Here is a 19,479-nt window from a genome sequence, read left to right on the forward strand (position 1 = left end):
AGAGACTGAGAGAGAGAGAGACTGAGAAAGAGAGAGACTGAGAGAGAGACGGAGGGACTGAGAGACGGAGAGAGAATTGGAGTAGGGATTATGTGTGGGGAAACTCCAAGGGAGCTTGAAACCCTTGAAAGAGAGATATAAGCTCCCCATGTTTCCCTCCGTCCTGTCATCAAGATTCCTTGACGTCCCTGGGTTATACAAAGGCCAGGCGTGCACCGAGTTCGGACATGCAGTAAGGCCTGACCTTTGGAGAACAGCTAGCAGGAACGTGCTGTCGACTCCAGATGACCTGGGGTCAAAATGCTCCCAACATCCCCAAGACTCCAAAGGAAACCTTCCCCAAGACGTAAAGCGAAAGAAAGAGAGGAGTAAACCCACTGGGGTGTATCCCCATACCTGTTGTTGGGAAGCCAGGCCAAGAGACCACAATTCAAAGGCTACTCCGACTCCAAATCCCCAAATGTGACCACTGACATCATGAACATACATTGGGTTGAATGGAAAGGTTGGCCAGCAACAAAGGAGAGGATGGGCCCTGAGAAATCCTGTTAGGACCTTTTGCCCGGTGATGCGTGATCTGCGTGGGCACCTCTCTAGGAAGAGGCAACATCCACTTCCATCCCAGAGCGAAATTACCATGGGTATGGAGCAAGGGGGTCATTCTGAGGCGAGTCTGCTTCACTGAGGCCCACGGAGCGCGGGCCAAAGGCCAGCCCAATCTCGGAACATGCCCTAATGAAGGGCATGGCCCTATCGATGCAGGATGCACAGGCGGGAAGGGCTCCCAGCCTCTGGGAGTTGCAACCCCCAGCCCAGAAGCAGAGGTCAAGCTACCGCTGGATGTGCAGGACGTGCTGGAGGAATCCATGCTTCGAGGTCCGAGAAGCGAGAAGAAGCGAGCAGCTGGCCGGGAGAATGCTGGCCCACTGAGCTCTCCCTGGAGACAGGGGTCTTGTAGAGGCTGAGGTGGCCACGCCCTGATGTATGGAAATCAGCGGAGCTGCTGGAAATTCCCCACCCCCCAAAACTCCAGGGCACACCTCAAGTACGTGTAGAGCCTGCCTATAGTGTTGCCCTTCACCTGGAGGGCTGGGCCGTACCACGGACCGCACTTCACCCAAAGTCGGAGATCTAACAGTCATTGAGAATTCCCCTCCAGTTTGAGGACCTGGGAGGAAGGAGGACAACCTAAGGCCCTTTCAAATGGCAGCCTAGCCCCGAGTCTCCCAGGCCTTTGGAGTGCAGGCCATATGGTCTTCACAGCAAGCCATGGAAGACTGAACATCTGGTTCAGACCTTGCCGCATTCCAGAACTTTTCTGCCCGGCTCTGTCAGATTCCTTCATTTCCACATGCCAACCTGTTGTTTTCCCCGTTTTCCATATGGGACCCTAATTGTTTCACCCCTGTCTGCATTCCACACATTCCTCTGCTCTGCTTTACATTCCTTCCAGGGGTGTGGTTTTCTCAAGTTTCTTTAACCATTCTTTGGGCTTGGATTGCTTTGGGTGGCTTTGGGTGGCTACGGATCACCCTGCATTCCTTTGAACCGTTCCAAGACAGCTTCAGGATGGGGGGCACGACGATTCTTCAGGCTCTCCTGCGCCCCTGGACAACGGGTGCCCAAAGACTTTACCCCATTGTAAACACACGTGCTCGTGTTTCCGATGGAATAGGACCATGGATCTAGGAGGACACCCGGTAAAAAAATAGCCAAAAACCCTGCGCAGTTCCTGAGAGAGGACCCCAAATCGCATTTTCCACGCCGGATAAAACCACGGTCCATGATTCCTGCTGAGTCTCCAGAAGTCGCCAATACGTCCCGGCTTTTCTTGACTATCTTCCCAAAGATAAGCCCTGGAGAGAGAATTCTCAATTGATGAGGAGGAAGACGACATTGATGATAAGAGCTAGATAGTGAGAAAGCTATACGGATGTGGAAGAAAGGCAGGAGGTGAGAAGCAAGGCTCGCATTGTGGAGGAGGAATTTCTTGGGAGGAAATTAGGGATGGAGAAAAGTGTTAAGGCGAATGGAAGACAGAAGGTGGGAAGGAAGGCAGAGAGGCAAACCAAGGGGTTGAAGCATGGCTCTCTTCACACACCACGTCTGACTTTTCAGGAGGCTACATCAACATTGAGACTCCGGACACCCAGGGATATCTGCATTTTGAGAAAAGCATTGCAACGTGGCAGAGGAACCTAGTGGCCTGCAGCCGATGGTGCACCCTGACATGGTACCCCAGGTCAAGGACCACCAGGATTCCCAAGGACCTATGAGGGAGAGCTCAGGGATGTGTCATCAGGGATGTAGATCCCTGGTGCCCTCAGGGCCCTCCTGGGCTGCTTCAACCATGGAGAAGTTCCCCGAGGCAAGGGCTCTCTCTGCGCAAAAGTGGGTGCCAAAACATCTGTACAATCGGAAGCCCAGCAGCATGGGGAACGTTGGGGCACCAAGGATGCCTATGAGAGGGCACATGAAGTCCATCTCCTGGTGACCAAATCCCCCCACATACCAAGGCCACGCTGGCAAAGGAAATGGATGGAAGACCCTAGTGTGAAGGGACATCAGAGTCTTGGGACAAACACGCCTTCTGCCTACAAGTGCTGCCGAGTGTACTAATGGGTTTCTGCAGGATGTCTCTGAGTGTGGCCTTTCGGCAAATCACATCAGCCTCTCTCCCTATGTACAGGGCATATCAGCTCAAAGCCTCGGCCTATGAGTGGCAGGAACCCAAAGACAAATAGAACCATGCAAACCACCACCAAGCACTGACTGCGCTTCTGGGGGGTAGAGAAGGAAAGTGTGTCGGCCGTGGGAACAGCACAGCACCCGTTTGGAAGGAAGCCCTGCCGGGACTCCTCCCAAAATGGCTCACCAGCTCGAGACACCCTGATTATGCTGCCTCGTGCTGTGGCTGGGCCACAGTGAGTCCCAGGGGGGCCTGCCTGCACACAAAGGTCCCCGGGCCGATCTGGGTTCAGGCCCTAGTGGTGGTGGACAAGAATGGAAGAAAGGGCCGCGGGTTCACACCACCCCAAGGGAAACGTCTGTGAGGGCCAGCGGACGTGTGGATTCCAGCACATCGTTGCATCCACGAAATCCATAGCTTCCTGAGTTATGCCACGCTCTAGGCCACCAGGAGCCTCTCCTCCCGAAAGGCCCACTAGCAACACGTTGCCTCTTCTCAGCCACATGGCCTCAGTGTGGGCTCTCCTAGTCAAGACCTGTCAAAGCACACAGAAGCAGAGGAATCCCCCTGGATCGGTCTCCCTTCTGTCCGGCCGGCACCCAGGAATACGTCCTTGGTGATTCGCATGCAACTGACTGCCCCATCGCGGGTCTTCTTCCGAAGCGCTTACCCCACAGCCCCCAAAGCAAAGGCCGTCGAAGACCACTTCCTGTGTTCCAGGGTGCTGTGTCTCGCAGCATTTGCTTCCGATACAAGCAAAGCCAACTTCGCTTCAGGTGAGCTTCCAAGTCCCGGATATTTATGATACATCAGCACAAAGTGACATCCAGCAGATCGACGTGAATATCCAACGCAACTGGGCAAGTGTCCATCAGGACGGACCTCAGCACATGCAGTGATGACGACTTCAACACCAACCACAAGTCTGCATATTACACTGTCAAGGCCAGTGTGCAAAGTCTACGGTTCCATCCACGTAGGCGTAAGTGGCCAAAGCGGAGAAGGAATTGAGACCGTAATGCTGAGTTGGGAGTGAACCAAGGAGTTATAGAAAGTGAGACCAACAGGGTCCCAGCAGAGAAATGGAGAGAGAGAGATAGACATAGAGAGAGAGAGAGAGACTGAGAGAGAGAGAGACTGAGAAAGAGAGAGACTGAGAGAGAGACGGAGGGACTGAGAGACGGAGAGAGAATTGGAGTAGGGATTATGTGTGGGGAAACTCCAAGGGAGCTTGAAACCCTTGAAAGAGAGATATAAGCTCCCCATGTTTCCCTCCGTCCTGTCATCAAGATTCCTTGACGTCCCTGGGTTATACAAAGGCCAGGCGTGCACCGAGTTCGGACATGCAGTAAGGCCTGACCTTTGGAGAACAGCTAGCAGGAACGTGCTGTCGACTCCAGATGACCTGGGGTCAAAATGCTCCCAACATCCCCAAGACTCCAAAGGAAACCTTCCCCAAGACGTAAAGAGAAAGAAAGAGAGGAGTAAACCCACTGGGGTGTATCCCCATACCTGTTGTTGGGAAGCCAGGCCAAGAGACCACAATTCAAAGGCTACTCCGACTCCAAATCCCCAAATGTGACCACTGACATCATGAACATACATTGGGTTGAATGGAAAGGTTGGCCAGCAACAAAGGAGAGGATGGGCCCTGAGAAATCCTGTTAGGACCTTTTGCCCGGTGATGCGTGATCTGCGTGGGCACCTCTCTAGGAAGAGGCAACATCCACTTCCATCCCAGAGCGAAATTACCATGGGTATGGAGCAAGGGGGTCATTCTGAGGCGAGTCTGCTTTGCTGAGGCCCACGGAGCGCGGGCCAAAGGCCAGCCCAATCTCGGAACATGCCCTAATGAAGGGCATGGCCCTATCGATGCAGGATGCACAGGCGGGAAGGGCTCCCAGCCTCTGGGAGTTGCAACCCCCAGCCCAGAAGCAGAGGTCAAGCTACCGCTGGATGTGCAGGACGTGCTGGAGGAATCCATGCTTCGAGGTCCGAGAAGCGAGAAGAAGCGAGCAGCTGGCCGGGAGAATGCTGGCCCACTGAGCTCTCCCTGGAGACAGGGGTCTTGTAGAGGCTGAGGTGGCCACGCCCTGATGTATGGAAATCAGCGGAGCTGCTGGAAATTCCCCACCCCCCAAAACTCCAGGGCACACCTCAAGTACGTGTAGAGCCTGCCTATAGTGTTGCCCTTCACCTGGAGGGCTGGGCCGTACCACGGACCGCACTTCACCCAAAGTCGGAGATCTAACAGTCATTGAGAATTCCCCTCCAGTTTGAGGACCTGGGAGGAAGGAGGACAACCTAAGGCCCTTTCAAATGGCAGCCTAGCCCCGAGTCTCCCAGGCCTTTGGAGTGCAGGCCATATGGTCTTCACAGCAAGCCATGGAAGACTGAACATCTGGTTCAGACCTTGCCGCATTCCAGAACTTTTCTGCCCGGCTCTGTCAGATTCCTTCATTTCCACATGCCAACCTGTTGTTTTCCCCGTTTTCCATATGGGACCCTAATTGTTTCACCCCTGTCTGCATTCCACACATTCCTCTGCTCTGCTTTACATTCCTTCCAGGGGTGTGGTTTTCTCAAGTTTCTTTAACCATTCTTTGGGCTTGGATTGCTTTGGGTGGCTTTGGGTGGCTACGGATCACCCTGCATTCCTTTGAACCGTTCCAAGACAGCTTCAGGATGGGGGGCACGACGATTCTTCAGGCTCTCCTGCGCCCCTGGACAACGGGTGCCCAAAGACTTTACCCCATTGTAAACACACGTGCTCGTGTTTCCGATGGAATAGGACCATGGATCTAGGAGGACACCCGGTAAAAAAATAGCCAAAAACCCTGCGCAGTTCCTGAGAGAGGACCCCAAATCGCATTTTCCACGCCGGATAAAACCACGGTCCATGATTCCTGCTGAGTCTCCAGAAGTCGCCAATACGTCCCGGCTTTTCTTGACTATCTTCCCAAAGATAAGCCCTGGAGAGAGAATTCTCAATTGATGAGGAGGAAGACGACATTGATGATAAGAGCTAGATAGTGAGAAAGCTATACGGATGTGGAAGAAAGGCAGGAGGTGAGAAGCAAGGCTCGCATTGTGGAGGAGGAATTTCTTGGGAGGAAATTAGGGATGGAGAAAAGTGTTAAGGCGAATGGAAGACAGAAGGTGGGAAGGAAGGCAGAGAGGCAAACCAAGGGGTTGAAGCATGGCTCTCTTCACACACCACGTCTGACTTTTCAGGAGGCTACATCGACATTGAGACTCCGGACACCCAGGGATATCTGCATTTTGAGAAAAGCATTGCAACGTGGCAGAGGAACCTAGTGGCCTGCAGCCGATGGTGCACCCTGACATGGTACCCCAGGTCAAGGACCACCAGGATTCCCAAGGACCTATGAGGGAGAGCTCAGGGATGTGTCATCAGGGATGTAGATCCCTGGTGCCCTCAGGGCCCTCCTGGGCTGCTTCAACCATGGAGAAGTTCCCCGAGGCAAGGGCTCTCTCTGCGCAAAAGTGGGTGCCAAGACATCTGTACAATCGGAAGCCCAGCAGCATGGGGAACGTTGGGGCACCAAGGATGCCTATGAGAGGGCACATGAAGTCCATCTCCTGGTGACCAAATCCCCCCACATACCAAGGCCACGCTGGCAAAGGAAATGGATGGAAGACCCTAGTGTGAAGGGACATCAGAGTCTTGGGACAAACACGCCTTCTGCCTACAAGTGCTGCCGAGTGTACTAATGGGTTTCTGCAGGATGTCTCTGAGTGTGGCCTTTCGGCAAATCACATCAGCCTCTCTCCCTATGTACAGGGCATATCAGCTCAAAGCCTCGGCCTATGAGTGGCAGGAACCCAAAGACAAATAGAACCATGCAAACCACCACCAAGCACTGACTGCGCTTCTGGGGGGTAGAGAAGGAAAGTGTGTTGGCCGTGCGAACAGCACAGCACCCGTTTGGAAGGAAGCCCTGCCGGGACTCCTCCCAAAATGGCTCACCAGCTCGAGACACCCTGATTATGCTGCCTCGTGCTGTGGCTGGGCCACAGTGAGTCCCAGGGGGGCCTGCCTGCACACAAAGGTCCCCGGGCCGATCTGGGTTCAGGCCCTAGTGGTGGTGGACAAGAATGGAAGAAAGGGCCGCGGGTTCACACCACCCCAAGGGAAACGTCTGTGAGGGCCAGCGGACGTGTGGATTCCAGCACATCGTTGCATCCACGAAATCCATAGCTTCCTGAGTTATGCCACGCTCTAGGCCACCAGGAGCCTCTCCTCCCGAAAGGCCCACTAGCAACACGTTGCCTCTTCTCAGCCACATGGCCTCAGTGTGGGCTCTCCTAGTCAAGACCTGTCAAAGCACACAGAAGCAGAGGAATCCCCCTGGATCGGTCTCCCTTCTGTCCGGCCGGCACCCAGGAATACGTCCTTGGTGATTCGCATGCAACTGACTGCCCCATCGCGGGTCTTCTTCCGAAGCGCTTACCCCACAGCCCCCAAAGCAAAGGCCGTCGAAGACCACTTCCTGTGTTCCAGGGTGCTGTGTCTCGCAGCATTTGCTTCCGATACAAGCAAAGCCAACTTCGCTTCAGGTGAGCTTCCAAGTCCCGGATATTTATGATACATCAGCACAAAGTGACATCCAGCAGATCGACGTGAATATCCAACGCAACTGGGCAAGTGTCCATCAGGACGGACCTCAGCACATGCAGTGATGACGACTTCAACACCAACCACAAGTCTGCATATTACACTGTCAAGGCCAGTGTGCAAAGTCTACGGTTCCATCCACGTAGGCGTAAGTGGCCAAAGCGGAGAAGGAATTGAGACCGTAATGCTGAGTTGGGAGTGAACCAAGGAGTTATAGAAAGTGAGACCAACAGGGTCCCAGCAGAGAAATGGAGAGAGAGAGATAGACATAGAGAGAGAGAGAGAGAGACTGAGAGAGAGAGAGACTGAGAAAGAGAGAGACTGAGAGAGAGACGGAGGGACTGAGAGACGGAGAGAGAATTGGAGTAGGGATTATGTGTGGGGAAACTCCAAGGGAGCTTGAAACCCTTGAAAGAGAGATATAAGCTCCCCATGTTTCCCTCCGTCCTGTCATCAAGATTCCTTGACGTCCCTGGGTTATACAAAGGCCAGGCGTGCACCGAGTTCGGACATGCAGTAAGGCCTGACCTTTGGAGAACAGCTAGCAGGAACGTGCTGTCGACTCCAGATGACCTGGGGTCAAAATGCTCCCAACATCCCCAAGACTCCAAAGGAAACCTTCCCCAAGACGTAAAGCGAAAGAAAGAGAGGAGTAAACCCACTGGGGTGTATCCCCATACCTGTTGTTGGGAAGCCAGGCCAAGAGACCACAATTCAAAGGCTACTCCGACTCCAAATCCCCAAATGTGACCACTGACATCATGAACATACATTGGGTTGAATGGAAAGGTTGGCCAGCAACAAAGGAGAGGATGGGCCCTGAGAAATCCTGTTAGGACCTTTTGCCCGGTGATGCGTGATCTGCGTGGGCACCTCTCTAGGAAGAGGCAACATCCACTTCCATCCCAGAGCGAAATTACCATGGGTATGGAGCAAGGGGGTCATTCTGAGGCGAGTCTGCTTCACTGAGGCCCACGGAGCGCGGGCCAAAGGCCAGCCCAATCTCGGAACATGCCCTAATGAAGGGCATGGCCCTATCGATGCAGGATGCACAGGCGGGAAGGGCTCCCAGCCTCTGGGAGTTGCAACCCCCAGCCCAGAAGCAGAGGTCAAGCTACCGCTGGATGTGCAGGACGTGCTGGAGGAATCCATGCTTCGAGGTCCGAGAAGCGAGAAGAAGCGAGCAGCTGGCCGGGAGAATGCTGGCCCACTGAGCTCTCCCTGGAGACAGGGGTCTTGTAGAGGCTGAGGTGGCCACGCCCTGATGTATGGAAATCAGCGGAGCTGCTGGAAATTCCCCACCCCCCAAAACTCCAGGGCACACCTCAAGTACGTGTAGAGCCTGCCTATAGTGTTGCCCTTCACCTGGAGGGCTGGGCCGTACCACGGACCGCACTTCACCCAAAGTCGGAGATCTAACAGTCATTGAGAATTCCCCTCCAGTTTGAGGACCTGGGAGGAAGGAGGACAACCTAAGGCCCTTTCAAATGGCAGCCTAGCCCCGAGTCTCCCAGGCCTTTGGAGTGCAGGCCATATGGTCTTCACAGCAAGCCATGGAAGACTGAACATCTGGTTCAGACCTTGCCGCATTCCAGAACTTTTCTGCCCGGCTCTGTCAGATTCCTTCATTTCCACATGCCAACCTGTTGTTTTCCCCGTTTTCCATATGGGACCCTAATTGTTTCACCCCTGTCTGCATTCCACACATTCCTCTGCTCTGCTTTACATTCCTTCCAGGGGTGTGGTTTTCTCAAGTTTCTTTAACCATTCTTTGGGCTTGGATTGCTTTGGGTGGCTTTGGGTGGCTACGGATCACCCTGCATTCCTTTGAACCGTTCCAAGACAGCTTCAGGATGGGGGGCACGACGATTCTTCAGGCTCTCCTGCGCCCCTGGACAACGGGTGCCCAAAGACTTTACCCCATTGTAAACACACGTGCTCGTGTTTCCGATGGAATAGGACCATGGATCTAGGAGGACACCCGGTAAAAAAATAGCCAAAAACCCTGCGCAGTTCCTGAGAGAGGACCCCAAATCGCATTTTCCACGCCGGATAAAACCACGGTCCATGATTCCTGCTGAGTCTCCAGAAGTCGCCAATACGTCCCGGCTTTTCTTGACTATCTTCCCAAAGATAAGCCCTGGAGAGAGAATTCTCAATTGATGAGGAGGAAGACGACATTGATGATAAGAGCTAGATAGTGAGAAAGCTATACGGATGTGGAAGAAAGGCAGGAGGTGAGAAGCAAGGCTCGCATTGTGGAGGAGGAATTTCTTGGGAGGAAATTAGGGATGGAGAAAAGTGTTAAGGCGAATGGAAGACAGAAGGTGGGAAGGAAGGCAGAGAGGCAAACCAAGGGGTTGAAGCATGGCTCTCTTCACACACCACGTCTGACTTTTCAGGAGGCTACATCGACATTGAGACTCCGGACACCCAGGGATATCTGCATTTTGAGAAAAGCATTGCAACGTGGCAGAGGAACCTAGTGGCCTGCAGCCGATGGTGCACCCTGACATGGTACCCCAGGTCAAGGACCACCAGGATTCCCAAGGACCTATGAGGGAGAGCTCAGGGATGTGTCATCAGGGATGTAGATCCCTGGTGCCCTCAGGGCCCTCCTGGGCTGCTTCAACCATGGAGAAGTTCCCCGAGGCAAGGGCTCTCTCTGCGCAAAAGTGGGTGCCAAGACATCTGTACAATCGGAAGCCCAGCAGCATGGGGAACGTTGGGGCACCAAGGATGCCTATGAGAGGGCACATGAAGTCCATCTCCTGGTGACCAAATCCCCCCACACACCAAGGCCACGCTGGCAAAGGAAATGGATGGAAGACCCTAGTGTGAAGGGACATCAGAGTCTTGGGACAAACACGCCTTCTGCCTACAAGTGCTGCCGAGTGTACTAATGGGTTTCTGCAGGATGTCTCTGAGTGTGGCCTTTCGGCAAATCACATCAGCCTCTCTCCCTATGTACAGGGCATATCAGCTCAAAGCCTCGGCCTATGAGTGGCAGGAACCCAAAGACAAATAGAACCATGCAAACCACCACCAAGCACTGACTGCGCTTCTGGGGGGTAGAGAAGGAAAGTGTGTCGGCCGTGCGAACAGCACAGCACCCGTTTGGAAGGAAGCCCTGCCGGGACTCCTCCCAAAATGGCTCACCAGCTCGAGACACCCTGATTATGCTGCCTCGTGCTGTGGCTGGGCCACAGTGAGTCCCAGGGGGGCCTGCCTGCACACAAAGGTCCCCGGGCCGATCTGGGTTCAGGCCCTAGTGGTGGTGGACAAGAATGGAAGAAAGGGCCGCGGGTTCACACCACCCCAAGGGAAACGTCTGTGAGGGCCAGCGGACGTGTGGATTCCAGCACATCGTTGCATCCACGAAATCCATAGCTTCCTGAGTTATGCCACGCTCTAGGCCACCAGGAGCCTCTCCTCCCGAAAGGCCCACTAGCAACACGTTGCCTCTTCTCAGCCACATGGCCTCAGTGTGGGCTCTCCTAGTCAAGACCTGTCAAAGCACACAGAAGCAGAGGAATCCCCCTGGATCGGTCTCCCTTCTGTCCGGCCGGCACCCAGGAATACGTCCTTGGTGATTCGCATGCAACTGACTGCCCCATCGCGGGTCTTCTTCCGAAGCGCTTACCCCACAGCCCCCAAAGCAAAGGCCGTCGAAGACCACTTCCTGTGTTCCAGGGTGCTGTGTCTCGCAGCATTTGCTTCCGATACAAGCAAAGCCAACTTCGCTTCAGGTGAGCTTCCAAGTCCCGGATATTTATGATACATCAGCACAAAGTGACATCCAGCAGATCGACGTGAATATCCAACGCAACTGGGCAAGTGTCCATCAGGACGGACCTCAGCACATGCAGTGATGACGACTTCAACACCAACCACAAGTCTGCATATTACACTGTCAAGGCCAGTGTGCAAAGTCTACGGTTCCATCCACGTAGGCGTAAGTGGCCAAAGCGGAGAAGGAATTGAGACCGTAATGCTGAGTTGGGAGTGAACCAAGGAGTTATAGAAAGTGAGACCAACAGGGTCCCAGCAGAGAAATGGAGAGAGAGAGATAGACATAGAGAGAGAGAGAGAGACTGAGAGAGAGAGAGACTGAGAAAGAGAGAGACTGAGAGAGAGACGGAGGGACTGAGAGACGGAGAGAGAATTGGAGTAGGGATTATGTGTGGGGAAACTCCAAGGGAGCTTGAAACCCTTGAAAGAGAGATATAAGCTCCCCATGTTTCCCTCCGTCCTGTCATCAAGATTCCTTGACGTCCCTGGGTTATACAAAGGCCAGGCGTGCACCGAGATCGGACATGCAGTAAGGCCTGACCTTTGGAGAACAGCTAGCAGGAACGTGCTGTCGACTCCAGATGACCTGGGGTCAAAATGCTCCCAACATCCCCAAGACTCCAAAGGAAACCTTCCCCAAGACGTAAAGAGAAAGAAAGAGAGGAGTAAACCCACTGGGGTGTATCCCCATACCTGTTGTTGGGAAGCCAGGCCAAGAGACCACAATTCAAAGGCTACTCCGACTCCAAATCCCCAAATGTGACCACTGACATCATGAACATACATTGGGTTGAATGGAAAGGTTGGCCAGCAACAAAGGAGAGGATGGGCCCTGAGAAATCCTGTTAGGACCTTTTGCCCGGTGATGCGTGATCTGCGTGGGCACCTCTCTAGGAAGAGGCAACATCCACTTCCATCCCAGAGCGAAATTACCATGGGTATGGAGCAAGGGGGTCATTCTGAGGCGAGTCTGCTTCGCTGAGGCCCACGGAGCGCGGGCCAAAGGCCAGCCCAATCTCGGAACATGCCCTAATGAAGGGCATGGCCCTATCGATGCAGGATGCACAGGCGGGAAGGGCTCCCAGCCTCTGGGAGTTGCAACCCCCAGCCCAGAAGCAGAGGTCAAGCTACCGCTGGATGTGCAGGACGTGCTGGAGGAATCCATGCTTCGAGGTCCGAGAAGCGAGAAGAAGCGAGCAGCTGGCCGGGAGAATGCTGGCCCACTGAGCTCTCCCTGGAGACAGGGGTCTTGTAGAGGCTGAGGTGGCCACGCCCTGATGTATGGAAATCAGCGGAGCTGCTGGAAATTCCCCACCCCCCAAAACACCAGGGCACACCTCAAGTACGTGTAGAGCCTGCCTGTAGTATTGCCCTTCACCTGGAGGGCTGGGCCGTACCACGGACCGCACTTCACCCAAAGTCGGAGATCTAACAGTCATTGAGAATTCCCCTCCAGTTTGAGGACCTGGGAGGAAGGAGGACAACCTAAGGCCCTTTCAAATGGCAGCCTAGCCCCGAGTCTCCCAGGCCTTTGGAGTGCAGGCCATATGGTCTTCACAGCAAGCCATGGAAGACTGAACATCTGGTTCAGACCTTGCCGCATTCCAGAACTTTTCTGCCCGGCTCTGTCAGATTCCTTCATTTCCACATGCCAACCTGTTGTTTTCCCCGTTTTCCATATGGGACCCTAATTGTTTCACCCCTGTCTGCATTCCACACATTCCTCTGCTCTGCTTTACATTCCTTCCAGGGGTGTGGTTTTCTCAAGTTTCTTTAACCATTCTTTGGGCTTGGATTGCTTTGGGTGGCTTTGGGTGGCTACGGATCACCCTGCATTCCTTTGAACCGTTCCAAGACAGCTTCAGGATGGGGGGCACGACGATTCTTCAGGCTCTCCTGCGCCCCTGGACAACGGGTGCCCAAAGACTTTACCCCATTGTAAACACACGTGCTCGTGTTTCCGATGGAATAGGACCATGGATCTAGGAGGACACCCGGTAAAAAAATAGCCAAAAACCCTGCGCAGTTCCTGAGAGAGGACCCCAAATCGCATTTTCCACGCCGGATAAAACCACGGTCCATGATTCCTGCTGAGTCTCCAGAAGTCGCCAATACGTCCCGGCTTTTCTTGACTATCTTCCCAAAGATAAGCCCTGGAGAGAGAATTCTCAATTGATGAGGAGGAAGACGACATTGATGATAAGAGCTAGATAGTGAGAAAGCTATACGGATGTGGAAGAAAGGCAGGAGGTGAGAAGCAAGGCTCGCATTGTGGAGGAGGAATTTCTTGGGAGGAAATTAGGGATGGAGAAAAGTGTTAAGGCGAATGGAAGACAGAAGGTGGGAAGGAAGGCAGAGAGGCAAACCAAGGGGTTGAAGCATGGCTCTCTTCACACACCACGTCTGACTTTTCAGGAGGCTACATCGACATTGAGACTCCGGACACCCAGGGATATCTGCATTTTGAGAAAAGCATTGCAACGTGGCAGAGGAACCTAGTGGCCTGCAGCCGATGGTGCACCCTGACATGGTACCCCAGGTCAAGGACCACCAGGATTCCCAAGGACCTATGAGGGAGAGCTCAGGGATGTGTCATCAGGGATGTAGATCCCTGGTGCCCTCAGGGCCCTCCTGGGCTGCTTCAACCATGGAGAAGTTCCCCGAGGCAAGGGCTCTCTCTGCGCAAAAGTGGGTGCCAAGACATCTGTACAATCGGAAGCCCAGCAGCATGGGGAACGTTGGGGCACCAAGGATGCCTATGAGAGGGCACATGAAGTCCATCTCCTGGTGACCAAATCCCCCCACATACCAAGGCCACGCTGGCAAAGGAAATGGATGGAAGACCCTAGTGTGAAGGGACATCAGAGTCTTGGGACAAACACGCCTTCTGCCTACAAGTGCTGCCGAGTGTACTAATGGGTTTCTGCAGGATGTCTCTGAGTGTGGCCTTTCGGCAAATCACATCAGCCTCTCTCCCTATGTACAGGGCATATCAGCTCAAAGCCTCGGCCTATGAGTGGCAGGAACCCAAAGACAAATAGAACCATGCAAACCACCACCAAGCACTGACTGCGCTTCTGGGGGGTAGAGAAGGAAAGTGTGTCGGCCGTGCGAACAGCACAGCACCCGTTTGGAAGGAAGCCCTGCCGGGACTCCTCCCAAAATGGCTCACCAGCTCGAGACACCCTGATTATGCTGCCTCGTGCTGTGGCTGGGCCACAGTGAGTCCCAGGGGGGCCTGCCTGCACACAAAGGTCCCCGGGCCGATCTGGGTTCAGGCCCTAGTGGTGGTGGACAAGAATGGAAGAAAGGGCCGCGGGTTCACACCACCCCAAGGGAAACGTCTGTGAGGGCCAGCGGACGTGTGGATTCCAGCACATCGTTGCATCCACGAAATCCATAGCTTCCTGAGTTATGCCACGCTCTAGGCCACCAGGAGCCTCTCCTCCCGAAAGGCCCACTAGCAACACGTTGCCTCTTCTCAGCCACATGGCCTCAGTGTGGGCTCTCCTAGTCAAGACCTGTCAAAGCACACAGAAGCAGAGGAATCCCCCTGGATCGGTCTCCCTTCTGTCCGGCCGGCACCCAGGAATACGTCCTTGGTGATTCGCATGCAACTGACTGCCCCATCGCGGGTCTTCTTCCGAAGCGCTTACCCCACAGCCCCCAAAGCAAAGGCCGTCGAAGACCACTTCCTGTGTTCCAGGGTGCTGTGTCTCGCAGCATTTGCTTCCGATACAAGCAAAGCCAACTTCGCTTCAGGTGAGCTTCCAAGTCCCGGATATTTATGATACATCAGCACAAAGTGACATCCAGCAGATCGACGTGAATATCCAACGCAACTGGGCAAGTGTCCATCAGGACGGACCTCAGCACATGCAGTGATGACGACTTCAACACCAACCACAAGTCTGCATATTACACTGTCAAGGCCAGTGTGCAAAGTCTACGGTTCCATCCACGTAGGCGTAAGTGGCCAAAGCGGAGAAGGAATTGAGACCGTAATGCTGAGTTGGGAGTGAACCAAGGAGTTATAGAAAGTGAGACCAACAGGGTCCCAGCAGAGAAATGGAGAGAGAGAGATAGACATAGAGAGAGAGAGAGAGACTGAGAGAGAGAGAGACTGAGAAAGAGAGAGACTGAGAGAGAGACGGAGGGACTGAGAGACGGAGAGAGAATTGGAGTAGGGATTATGTGTGGGGAAACTCCAAGGGAGCTTGAAACCCTTGAAAGAGAGATATAAGCTCCCCATGTTTCCCTCCGTCCTGTCATCAAGATTCCTTGACGTCCCTGGGTTATACAAAGGCCAGGCGTGCACCGAGATCGGACATGCAGTAAGGCCTGACCTTTGGAGAACAGCTAGCAGGAACGTGCTGTCGACTCCAGATGACCTGGGGTCAAAATGCTCCCAACATCCCCAAGACTCCAAAGGAAACCTTCCCCAAGACGTAAAGAGAAAGAAAGAGAGGAGTAAACCCACTGGGGTGTATCCCCATACCTGTTGTTGGGAAGCCAGGCCAAGAGACCACAATTCAAAGGCTACTCCGACTCCAAATCCCCAAATGTGACCACTGACATCATGAACATACATTGGGTTGAATGGAAAGGTTGGCCAGCAACAAAGGAGAGGATGGGCCCTGAGAAATCCTGTTAGGACCTTTTGCCCGGTGATGCGTGATCTGCGTGGGCACCTCTCTAGGAAGAGGCAACATCCACTTCCATCCCAGAGCGAAATTACCATGGGTATGGAGCAAGGGGGTCATTCTGAGGCGAGTCTGCTTCGCTGAGGCCCACGGAGCGCGGGCCAAAGGCCAGCCCAATCTCGGAACATGCCCTAATGAAGGGCATGGCCCTATCGATGCAGGATGCACAGGCGGGAAGGGCTCCCAGCCTCTGGGAGTTGCAACCCCCAGCCCAGAAGCAGAGGTCAAGCTACCGCTGGATGTGCAGGACGTGCTGGAGGAATCCATGCTTCGAGGTCCGAGAAGCGAGAAGAAGCGAGCAGCTGGCCGGGAGAATGCTGGCCCACTGAGCTCTCCCTGGAGACAGGGGTCTTGTAGAGGCTGAGGTGGCCACGCCCTGATGTATGGAAATCAGCGGAGCTGCTGGAAATTCCCCACCCCCCAAAACTCCAGGGCACACCTCAAGTACGTGTAGAGCCTGCCTATAGTGTTGCCCTTCACCTGGAGGGCTGGGCCGTACCACGGACCGCACTTCACCCAAAGTCGGAGATCTAACAGTCATTGAGAATTCCCCTCCAGTTTGAGGACCTGGGAGGAAGGAGGACAACCTAAGGCCCTTTCAAATGGCAGCCTAGCCCCGAGTCTCCCAGGCCTTTGGAGTGCAGGCCATATGGTCTTCACAGCAAGCCATGGAAGACTGAACATCTGGTTCAGACCTTGCCGCATTCCAGAACTTTTCTGCCCGGCTCTGTCAGATTCCTTCATTTCCACATGCCAACCTGTTGTTTTCCCCGTTTTCCATATGGGACCCTAATTGTTTCACCCCTGTCTGCATTCCACACATTCCTCTGCTCTGCTTTACATTCCTTCCAGGGGTGTGGTTTTCTCAAGTTTCTTTAACCATTCTTTGGGCTTGGATTGCTTTGGGTGGCTTTGGGTGGCTACGGATCACCCTGCATTCCTTTGAACCGTTCCAAGACAGCTTCAGGATGGGGGGCACGACGATTCTTCAGGCTCTCCTGCGCCCCTGGACAACGGGTGCCCAAAGACTTTACCCCATTGTAAACACACGTGCTCGTGTTTCCGATGGAATAGGACCATGGATCTAGGAGGACACCCGGTAAAAAAATAGCCAAAAACCCTGCGCAGTTCCTGAGAGAGGACCCCAAATCGCATTTTCCACGCCGGATAAAACCACGGTCCATGATTCCTGCTGAGTCTCCAGAAGTCGCCAATACGTCCCGGCTTTTCTTGACTATCTTCCCAAAGATAAGCCCTGGAGAGAGAATTCTCAATTGATGAGGAGGAAGACGACATTGATGATAAGAGCTAGATAGTGAGAAAGCTATACGGATGTGGAAGAAAGGCAGGAGGTGAGAAGCAAGGCTCGCATTGTGGAGGAGGAATTTCTTGGGAGGAAATTAGGGATGGAGAAAAGTGTTAAGGCGAATGGAAGACAGAAGGTGGGAAGGAAGGCAGAGAGGCAAACCAAGGGGTTGAAGCATGGCTCTCTTCACACACCACGTCTGACTTTTCAGGAGGCTACATCGACATTGAGACTCCGGACACCCAGGGATATCTGCATTTTGAGAAAAGCATTGCAACGTGGCAGAGGAACCTAGTGGCCTGCAGCCGATGGTGCACCCTGACATGGTACCCCAGGTCAAGGACCACCAGGATTCCCAAGGACCTATGAGGGAGAGCTCAGGGATGTGTCATCAGGGATGTAGATCCCTGGTGCCCTCAGGGCCCTCCTGGGCTGCTTCAACCATGGAGAAGTTCCCCGAGGCAAGGGCTCTCTCTGCGCAAAAGTGGGTGCCAAGACATCTGTACAATCGGAAGCCCAGCAGCATGGGGAACGTTGGGGCACCAAGGATGCCTATGAGAGGGCACATGAAGTCCATCTCCTGGTGACCAAATCCCCCCACATACCAAGGCCACGCTGGCAAAGGAAATGGATGGAAGACCCTAGTGTGAAGGGACATCAGAGTCTTGGGACAAACACGCCTTCTGCCTACAAGTGCTGCCGAGTGTACTAATGGGTTTCTGCAGGATGTCTCTGAGTGTGGCCTTTCGGCAAATCACATCAGCCTCTCTCCCTATGTACAGGGCATATCAGCTCAAAGCCTCGGCCTATGAGTGGCAGGAACCCAAAGACAAATAGAACCATGCAAACCACCACCAAGCACTGACTGCGCTTCTGGGGGGTAGAGAAGGAAAGTGTGTCGGCCGTGCGAACAGCACAGCACCCGTTTGGAAGGAAGCCCTGCCGGGACTCCTCCCAAAATGGCTCACCAGCTCGAGACACCCTGATTATGCTGCCTCGTGCTGTGGCTGGGCCACAGTGAGTCCCAGGGGGGCCTGCCTGCACACAAAGGTCCCCAGGCCGATCTGGGTTCAGGCCCTAGTGGTGGTGGACAAGAATGGAAGAAAGGGCCGCGGGTTCACACCACCCCAAGGGAAACGTCTGTGAGGGCCAGCGGACGTGTGGATTCCAGCACATCGTTGCATCCACGAAATCCATAGCTTCCTGAGTTATGCCACGCTCTAGGCCACCAGGAGCCTCTCCTCCCGAAAGGCCCACTAGCAACACGTTGCCTCTTCTCAGCCACATGGCCTCAGTGTGGGCTCTCCTAGTCAAGACCTGTCAAAGCACACAGAAGCAGAGGAATCCCCCTGGATCGGTCTCCCTTCTGTCCGGCCGGCACCCAGGAATACGTCCTTGGTGATTCGCATGCAACTGACTGCCCCATCGCGGGTCTTCTTCCGAAGCGCTTACCCCACAGCCCCCAAAGCAAAGGCCGTCGAAGACCACTTCCTGTGTTCCAGGGTGCTGTGTCTCGCAGCATTTGCTTCCGATACAAGCAAAGCCAACTTCGCTTCAGGTGAGCTTCCAAGTCCCGGATATTTATGATACATCAGCACAAAGTGACATCCAGCAGATCGACGTGAATATCCAACGCAACTGGGCAAGTGTCCATCAGGACGGACCTCAGCACATGCAGTGATGACGACTTCAACACCAACCACAAGTCTGCATATTACACTGTCAAGGCCAGTGTGCAAAGTCTACGGTTCCATCCACGTAGGCGTAAGTGGCCAAAGCGGAGAAGGAATTGAGACCGTAATGCTGAGTTGGGAGTGAACCAAGGAGTTATAGAAAGTGAGACCAACAGGGTCCCAGCAGAGAAATGGAGAGAGAGAGATAGACATAGAGAGAGAGAGAGAGACTGAGAGAGAGAGAGACTGAGAAAGAGAGAGACTGAGAGAGAGACGGAGGGACTGAGAGACGGAGAGAGAATTGGAGTAGGGATTATGTGTGGGGAAACTCCAAGGGAGCTTGAAACCCTTGAAAGAGAGATATAAGCTCCCCATGTTTCCCTCCGTCCTGTCATCAAGATTCCTTGACGTCCCTGGGTTATACAAAGGCCAGGCGTGCACCGAGTTCGGACATGCAGTAAGGCCTGACCTTTGGAGAACAGCTAGCAGGAACGTGCTGTCGACTCCAGATGACCTGGGGTCAAAATGCTCCCAACATCCCCAAGACTCCAAAGGAAACCTTCCCCAAGACGTAAAGAGAAAGAAAGAGAGGAGTAAACCCACTGGGGTGTATCCCCATACCTGTTGTTGGGAAGCCAGGCCAAGAGACCACAATTCAAAGGCTACTCCGACTCCAA

Source organism: Sus scrofa, chromosome 10, assembly GCF_054392235.1.
Source record: "Sus scrofa isolate SSC_HxYL_T2T_F1_AM1 chromosome 10, Sscrofa_HxYL_maternal_Yorkshire_Landrace_v2.0, whole genome shotgun sequence".
NCBI classification, from domain to species: domain Eukaryota; kingdom Metazoa; phylum Chordata; class Mammalia; order Artiodactyla; family Suidae; genus Sus; species Sus scrofa.